This window comes from Megalops cyprinoides, chromosome 17, assembly GCF_013368585.1.
Source record: "Megalops cyprinoides isolate fMegCyp1 chromosome 17, fMegCyp1.pri, whole genome shotgun sequence".
Lineage (NCBI taxonomy): Eukaryota > Metazoa > Chordata > Actinopteri > Elopiformes > Megalopidae > Megalops > Megalops cyprinoides.
The window spans coordinates 21,943,952-21,952,822 of NC_050599.1; positions in this window are offsets into that span (position 1 = coordinate 21,943,952).

Genomic DNA, 8,871 nt, shown 5'->3' on the forward strand with positions numbered 1-8,871 from the left:
CTCCCTCTTTTTGGCAGAATTAGACACAGGCATTTCCAAATTTTATTAGTCATTTGAGAACTAAAGGGCTAGAGATTAAATTGACAGCAGTCATTGCACACATAATATTCCCTTTATAAAGGAAAGAGCTCATTAATGAGACTTCTACCTTTTGTGAGGTTCTCCTTAAATAATAAAAGCAAGAAAGAAGTGATGAAAAGAATGGAAAGCACAATAACTTACAAAATAATGTGATGCTAAATACAGACACGGCAATTACTTAATTAACTGCAAGTTTAAATGTGACAAAGGCACTAGCGTGAACAAAAAAAGGCATCCCTCATCCGTGAATTCCATGCTGGCAGAAATATGTCCCTGGATGCAATATTTTATTAGAGTGTAAATTAACCGAGCCACCTTTCTATCAGAGTTTAAGCTCACAACTTTGATGACTGTAGCTCTCATAAATGAAAAACTGGCACTTCATCATCAGCAAATGTGATGTACTGTATGCAACAGGGACAAATTTTACAGAGTTCCCACAGGAAACGATGGCAGTGTATCACAGAGCATTGGCAGCAACTAGTGCGGTGCGGTGTTGCCAGTTGGTAAAAAGTCCCTCCTTGATGGGGAATTTTCTATTCGAAAAGAGAGAAAATGAGTGACGCCAAAGGGGAACATTTTTAAATGGGGGGATACGCCTGATAAATCGAGTGAATTCAAGTGCTCTTGAAAGTAATAATGTGGTCAATTAAATGGCTTCTGGTACATCTTTCTGCTAGTGAGAATTGCTCAGGATGTGTGTGGATGCATGCTGATCCAAAAACACAGCCCCAAACTGCTATCTATCACACTGGCAGACTCCATCCTCCCACTTGCACAGCTGTGTCCTTTTAATTAAAATGAAGGCCATCACTAGTGAATCACAATGTTTTGCAGAGGCATGCCCTCTCATAAGGACAGGCATCTATTCTGACCAATTCCACCAACAAGCCAGCTACATCCAGCTATGGAGTAGCGCCCACAACTGTTACTAACTCACATGAAGAAACCAGACAGGTTTCAGCCAGACGGCAGCTATTGCGATATGGAAATGATAGAGCTGGCATCTGGCTTTGGCATATTGCAGAGGACACCAAAAATGTGTTTCCAGACCAAAAATGAGGAAATGATCATGGAAATAAAACCACATAATTGATGCACTGACTGTAGCTTCCAGCTCCTCTAAACCAATAGTCTATGATCCAATTGATTGAGTTCATGACCTAATGGGTAGGGTTTTGTTGGCCCGCAAAAATTGGATGATCTCAAAATATTATTCCTAAATGTTTCATTAAAACACCTGAACATTGAGTACCAGTTTCCTCAAAGCCAGGCTTGTGCTTGTCTTCAATAATACTGAAGTTTCAGGTCAGCGGACAGGACCACAGGGTTCTCTGATACTTGGCTGTAGTGATGTCAACTCATAAACCTCCAAGTCTGAGGACAAACAGCATGACACACCTGGTTGTTTGTTTTGGTGTCAGAAATTGCTCAGAAATTAACCTATGTAGAGAAGGTCCACGTTGGTAATGACATGGCACAACGGTGCTGAAAAAGCATTCTTTTCTTTTTGTCATCAGAAGCCCTTAGAATTTTACAAAATGGACTTCCAGCTAAGGAAGGGAAAGGAATCTCTATTCTCTATTCTATCAATAAAATATTAATTTGTAAACTAAAGCATTGGATTTGTCCCGTGAAGGAAATTACACCAACTGCTCTTAAAGTAAGAGAGAAAAAAATCAATTTTTCAACTGAGTGGATTTCCCTTTGAAAATGTGCTCCTATGCCATTTATCCTATTGATTTTACGAATTATTCTGATAGTATGCATGGATAGTATAGTATGGAAAGGGGTGCATTGCAAAATAGTAGCATATTCCTGGCAATTTCCCACCTTTTTCAACTGAAAATACATTCAGACACACTGAGAGATCGAATAATCTCCATTATTCAAAGAGGTCAAAGAGACAGTGATGTTGTGCGCTGGGATGTCTACACTGCCTGTGCCCTATGAGGCCAGCAGGTGGCAGTGCAGCTCTGCAAGTGCCTGTGAGATCAGACAGGACCCCACTGCAGTGGCTCCAGTCTCCTCTGACACAGGGTTGATTCAGAGAGGCTGTCAGAGCAGCCAGAGAAGGGATATGCAGGCCATTGAGACACACCTCCACAGCGTTTACACACACTCCATTGCAGTGGAGTGTTATCGACTCGCTCCCTAAGATCGGTGATCGGGGGAGTTATCTGAGGGATCACCAGCCTGGAAAGGACTGCAGGAGCATCGTCACATCCTCCACTTCTCAGACATCACCTAATGTCACCTGCAGAGACGTCTCCTGAGCATGAGCACTGTGCGTGTGTGTGTGTGTGTGCTTTTCACCCCTCCGCACACCACAAACTACTTCAAGAACAGCGAGGCACATTTTCAATTACTAAAGAATGTTGCATGAATTATTCAGCTTCTTAAGAGGCAAGCTGAGGTGTCTCTCAGTCAAAACTATCAGGGTTAGTTAAATGTGCATCCTCTTCTCTTCCAAAACAAGCAATGTAATGGACAAATCAGAAGGATGGGTTCATGGGTGGATGAACTGGTATAAAAACAGGGGGGTATATTTGTTTGAGGGTGGGGGGTTGTAAGGGTGCAGGCACGAATGTGAGGATATGAATGCTGCAGTCCCTGCAGTCCCCATGCTCCCTTGGGCTTACATGTGCAGATTCCCTGCAGACCGACTGAAAGATAGGGGAGTAAGGCTGGGGTTTGCAGAGGGATCAGTGAGAAACAGATGTAGAGACAGACAGCCAGGCAGATCTCTGGTCTCTCTGGAGGTATCTGCAGTGGGCTGTTGACTTTGATAGTGTTTCTTTGGCATTTTGTCCTTGTACATTTGATTAAAAAGACTACTAAAAAATCGATCACATAAAAAGCCAGTTACAGCTGAGAGATACTACGTACTTACAACTCTGGGCAGAAGTGTAGAATACTGGCAGAGAACGGGACTCAAAAGCAAGAAGATGCTATTCGAGTCCCCAAGTGCTTAGCCCCAAATTGCCTTACCGAATATCCAGATTTAATGATGGATAGCATGTACAGCTATGATTCAGCGCTACAGTAAGCTATGTAAGTCGCTCTGGATAGCACCATCTGTTCAGCAAATGCAGTGCAATGTAATGAGATGGGCAGAGTTAAAGTTCAGAGCCAGAGAAGAGTTATAACACAGAGACAGACAGATTTACTGCTGTGTGTGTGGGGGGGGGGCGGGGGGGGGGGGGGGGGGGGACTAGCACACTCCCACGTGTCCCTGCGTAGCAGTCAGGGGGGCAGATCACTGACTCTGAAGAGAGAAAGGGACGGATACAAACAGATGCCTCCTCCCACACAGCTCAGAAAAGCAGGACAACCAGGGCTTTTGAAGAACAGAGGCACGTCTGACGTGTCTAGTGTCACAACAGAGTCCTCAGAAAAATGTACATATTTTTTTCCTGGTTTTTCCCGGTTTGGTTCAGTTTATTTTACTCCTTTACTACAGTTTAACTCCTCTTAAGAGGATTTATGTTGGTTGGAGAGACACTGCAAGAGATTGTGTAGTGATTGTGAGAGGAGAAGGAGGGAGAAAGAGAGGAGAGATGAGGGAGAAAGGAGGAGAAATGGCAAACATCTTAGGAAAATCTCTGCAGCAGGTTGACACCACAGGAGGTGACGATCACTCCATCCTCAAACTCTGTAGATTTCGTGACCCCGCTCTGTGCCCACAGAGTGGGCCAGTCTACACGGTCATCAATGTTTTATGAACGCCATATGTCATTCCCTTCTGCAGGAAAAATGCTTTGTGATGCAGACAGTGAGAGGATGTCTTGATCTGCCTATCCCGAGAGTGCTGACAGCTCAAAAGGTATGCTGTAAGATTACCCTACGCCCTAACAGAAGAGTATGTTTACTTGCGCGTGTGTGTGCGTGTGTGTGTGTGTGTGTGTGTATCTATGTGGGTTTTCAAAAGTACCACTTAAACATGAAAATGGGTCCCTTTTCATGTGCACCCCCTCTAAAAAAGGTGAATTAGAAATAAAACTAGTAATATGTTTGGAAGATTCATTGCTTGCGGTTCTCAGGGTTAAAATGGGTGTGACAATATTTGATTTTTTTTCCCCCACTAAACAATCTAGTAAGTTACAAAAAATATAGCTTTTTAAATCTAATGGCTGCCATCCTAAAAGTGAAAACTGCAATAACCACCACCACCCCCTAGGCCTCTTTTGTCATAACTTTGTGTGACAATGGTCTCCCACGGTGACAGGAGCATTTTGGTGTGTCCCATTCCCTACTAAGGATTCTGGGGTTGCTACACCGGTGCTTACTTTCACAAGCTTTCTGTCCTCCACTGCTTCCATGCTGTTGCTTGAAACTCAGCCTAAAACCAGAGATCTTAGCCATCACTGCAAACTTTCACCACTTAGGGAATTCCAGCTCTTAATGGGAGAGTGCCATGACATGCCATTACTGTGCAGGGCTTTTTATATATAGCGTGGGAGGGCAGATGGGATGGTAGAGAAGGAATGATTTGACTCAATGCTGCAATCTCCACACCTGGTCACTCTTGAAACCCCGCCCCTCTCCCAACCCCGCCCCCTCTCCACCAAGCTAGCGCCATACAACAAACCCCGCCCCTTCCCCCCACCCCTTCAAGCGCCACACTATAAGACCGGACCAGCAGGAGCTGAACTGTCAGGATAATACAAAAATGATTCAGCGCCGTCTGAGATTTCATTTCATCCCTCTGAGTGAAAACGACTGCAATCTCCAGTGGAATGAAGCTATAAAAAAGTGGCATTGGTGGCAGGCAGCAGCCCTCCCGAGTTTTTTTGGCAAGCGCTGCTTCTCAGACTCTGCTGAGGATTACTCAATGAAGTGAGACAAAGATCAAAGGCAAATTGAACCAGGCCTTTGCCTTTCAGAAGATGAATTCCCTTATTAAAAGCGATGTGCATAATTTATGTCTAACAGGGCTTACACACCAATGGGTGACATCCCCTTGCATTTTTTAAAAAATATATTACATTTCATTAGACAGTGGCGTTTTCCCCGTCTGCCCTGCAGTCATCTTGCAAATCGCTTGCAAATCTTTGTGATCATCTAGCTTGTTAATATGTTTTCTGCAATGCATGCATCTGGTCATGCCTCTGCCACATGTCTTACAGGCAGTTAATTAACCACAGTCACAAAGTCTGGACCTCCTAGTGACCAGGAGGCCCCCAAACCCATGTCCTCTCCCCATTAGTTCATTAACTCCGTAATAGCTATCTAGCCCAGTAGCCCTTAACAATAAATAGTACTCTTTTTCATAAGGTATTTCATTTGCAGCATCTCACACTGAAATCCAAACAAATCCTTAATGTATTCCTTAATGTATTAATGTAATCCGTAATGTATTTTACCCCACATCCAAGGAGTCAGTGTTTCGTGTTGACACACAGAATTCACAGGAGGACAGAGATCCAACACCATTACAATACTGATTGCTATATGATATATGTAGTAGTTTTATTTCAGGGTATGTGTTAACATTGTGTTTGGAACAGGCATTCAGTTGTGTATATTGTGTTGCACTTAAATGTTCATCTTGACATGACACTTACTCTGGCCCTATGTTTGGCACTGACTCACAAGTGGTTAGTGGTATCCTGTTTGTGCAACGTTTCATGCCACTTTATTAGACATACCTATTAAGCCACTCTGGATTTGCTAAATTATGATAATGCAATGTAATGTAGTTAATCTGTAGCATTTGCAACATGGTAGAACCACGCACCTGTGCCAGTCAGTGGTTCTGACGCCCTACTGTCCCACAATGAGACACAGTTTCTAGATCACTTGCATTAAATGAGCTACCACTTCGGACCTGCATTTGTAAGACTGGTCACATTAGTAGCTAGTTCTTTTGGGAGGGAGGGGGGGGGGCATCATTTTTATGCAGGCAGTATTACTTGTTTGAGGCACGGAGCCTATCCTTGGTTGACAGGGAGAGGCTAGACATCTGAAAATAAAGTAGAGGTGTGAATGTCTTTGTCATTTGTTTGTTATGCAGCGAGTCGTGATGCGGCATAGGTCCACAGGAACTTGCAGCTGCTGAGAGGGAAATGCATGAGCTCGTGAGCGACAAAGCAAATTTTCCGTTCTCTTCCTCATTTCTGGTCATGGTGTGAGGAATTGAATGGGATTGTCCTCAGCTGTCAATCAAACAGTTATCTGCAGAGCACTTAGAGAGATATCGTGTTTGAGTGGATATGACAGCGTGGGTGTTAATCTTCCTCACTTACTCTCTGTGGCATTCGCCAGTATTCAGACAAAAATCTCTTTATTTTTTGAGGCTCACAGATCCAGCTCTTTCCCGTTTGGCAAGGCTGGCAAAAGAACGGAGGGCAGAATGAATACGCCCAGGCTGCTGTTGGGCAGCCCAGAAAGAAATGCAATTGAAACACAGCAGGGCCCAGGCAGTGAGGACAAACAGCAGTGAAGGCCATTGTGTACCCCCATGACCTGCCATCTCCCACTCATTTATGTGATTGGTCAAACACCGGGATGTTGGTGAGGTCTGAGTTCCGGAAAAGCAGGTAAGACTGCAGCTATGTAGTTACACAATTAGCCAGCTCATAATTTATAATATATAACTTTTTATATTTATAACTTACTTATACTAGAGTTGTTACACTGAGGGACTTGTGTTTTAATTGGATGAGGCAACAGTTGCTTTTTAGGCAGCTGTATGCTATGGGTTGTATTACACATGCTCGCTTGCTGTTTGGGTTCTGCAGTATAATTTATAATTCTTTGTGAATTGCCCTGCTAAAGGATATCTGCAGCACACATTAGAATAATTACAGGTTGCTAGCACCCAGCCGGCCCTCATGGACAATAGTGTTTTTATCCAGCTGACCCCATCCCATACACTCACATAGAAATATGACATGTACTGTTATGTTTTTCACATACACTGAACCCGGTAAATAGCTGTTGATTGGAAATGATGATCATACAGCAGAAGTCTATATTGCATGTTGGCATTTATTGCACAAACCAAAAGAAAAGCTAAAGATGAACATCCTGGATACTTATTGAATGTATTTAGGGCATAAGGCTTAAAGAAGTAAATAAGTAAAGGGCTAAAGATTCTGATGAATCTTTGTTTTGTGGTTTTTGTCAGTTATACAATACCATTGTATCAATGTTTAATACCAGCCCCCAGGCTAGAAAAACACATTTCAATCTTTTGCCCAAAAGCCAGTACTGAATAATCAATGAGAAACATAGGGGCGTAGAGGGGATGTAAACCACTGGAGCTCCAGGCACAAAAATGAAAACCCGGAGCTGTTATACTGTATATAAATGTATAGAAATGTACATACAATAAATAATCACACTCATCCCATAGCAGGTGCAGGACTATACCACTAGACCACACAATGCTGTAATGCTCTCAAGTGGAATCAAAATGCCATCTACTTTATCTGCATGTGCAAATAAAAGAAGCCTTACAGTAATATGTGGCATATTAATACATAACCAGTTGAATATCTTCCACTGTTTTCCACAGTGTTTATTAAGAATTACCAGTAAGGCTAGCAATGCATGTATTTCAGCATTGTATGAATTTGTTTATCACACCATCCTTCTGTATGCAAGATATAAAATCGACACCTGTCAGTGCAGAACTGGAACCCAGTGTGGCATAATGCAGACAAGTTCGAGCACATTAGTACTCATGCAAGGTGATTGAGTCAATATGTAGTATAATTTACATATAAAATGGGACATTTGTCTTGAGCACCTAAAAAAGACCACGGTGCAAAGAATAAGATTCCACAGCCTTCGGCTTTTAAGCTTTAAAACAGTAACAGCAGCAGGAGCAACAGGCTTCAAAACCAAAGGTTCTGAAAGCCTTTTGTTCCTGTTGCTGTGATAATCTACAACATTAGGCTCCACACCTTCTGGGAGGTGCACTCACCATGCCTTGTGGGTGAAAACCACAGGCTGTGTCAACACTGACAAACCATCAATCAGTCTCACCCACTTCCGAATCCTGCTCACTGCCCACCCGGACCACAAAGCAAGTAATCAGGCCAGAACGGGAAAGAGGGCACATTGCTATGGCAACGGGGTTAAATTAGGCAGGGTGAGAGGGCGGAGCAGCAGGAGTGCATGAGGACACTCTGAGCCCCGTTGCCAACCCTACCAAGACATGAATAATTAAACAATATGACTGTCATCATGTGACAGCATCATGGTTGTCATCACTGCAGAAAGGGGAGAGCACAAAATGAATATTCAGGTTTTGTGGATAAAAAGAGAGATGAAATATCACCAAAAAAATAATATAAACTGCATGTCTGTCTTGTGGTCATTGTATTTGTTTTGCTTTTGTCTTTGGTAAGTTTGTGAAAAACTTGTTCATGTGGGTCTCCTCTAATTTTCGTTAAAGTTTACAAGACTCAAGAGCGCATCTGTTCAAACACTGATTAGCTTAATTCCTAACAGGCCGAATCGGAGTCCCCCCATCATCACTGCGTTAATGAGAAATGCACACCACACCTGTAAAAGCAGGGTCTCATGAACACAAATAAACCTGTTTGTATTACCAGTTAAATTGATAACAGCCATAACTGTCATCCTGATGATAAAGTGCTGGCGAGGATTTGGAGCTGAATGCATTTGCCTTTACTCCCATAATCCCAGAGGCTTTTTTTGCGTTGCATAATTTTTCTTTTCTCCCCTGCAGGACTAAAGAAATGTGTCAATATTTCTGCACATGAGGAACCATGACAATATTCACTGCATCAGTCATGGCTCCAGACTGTTATCCCT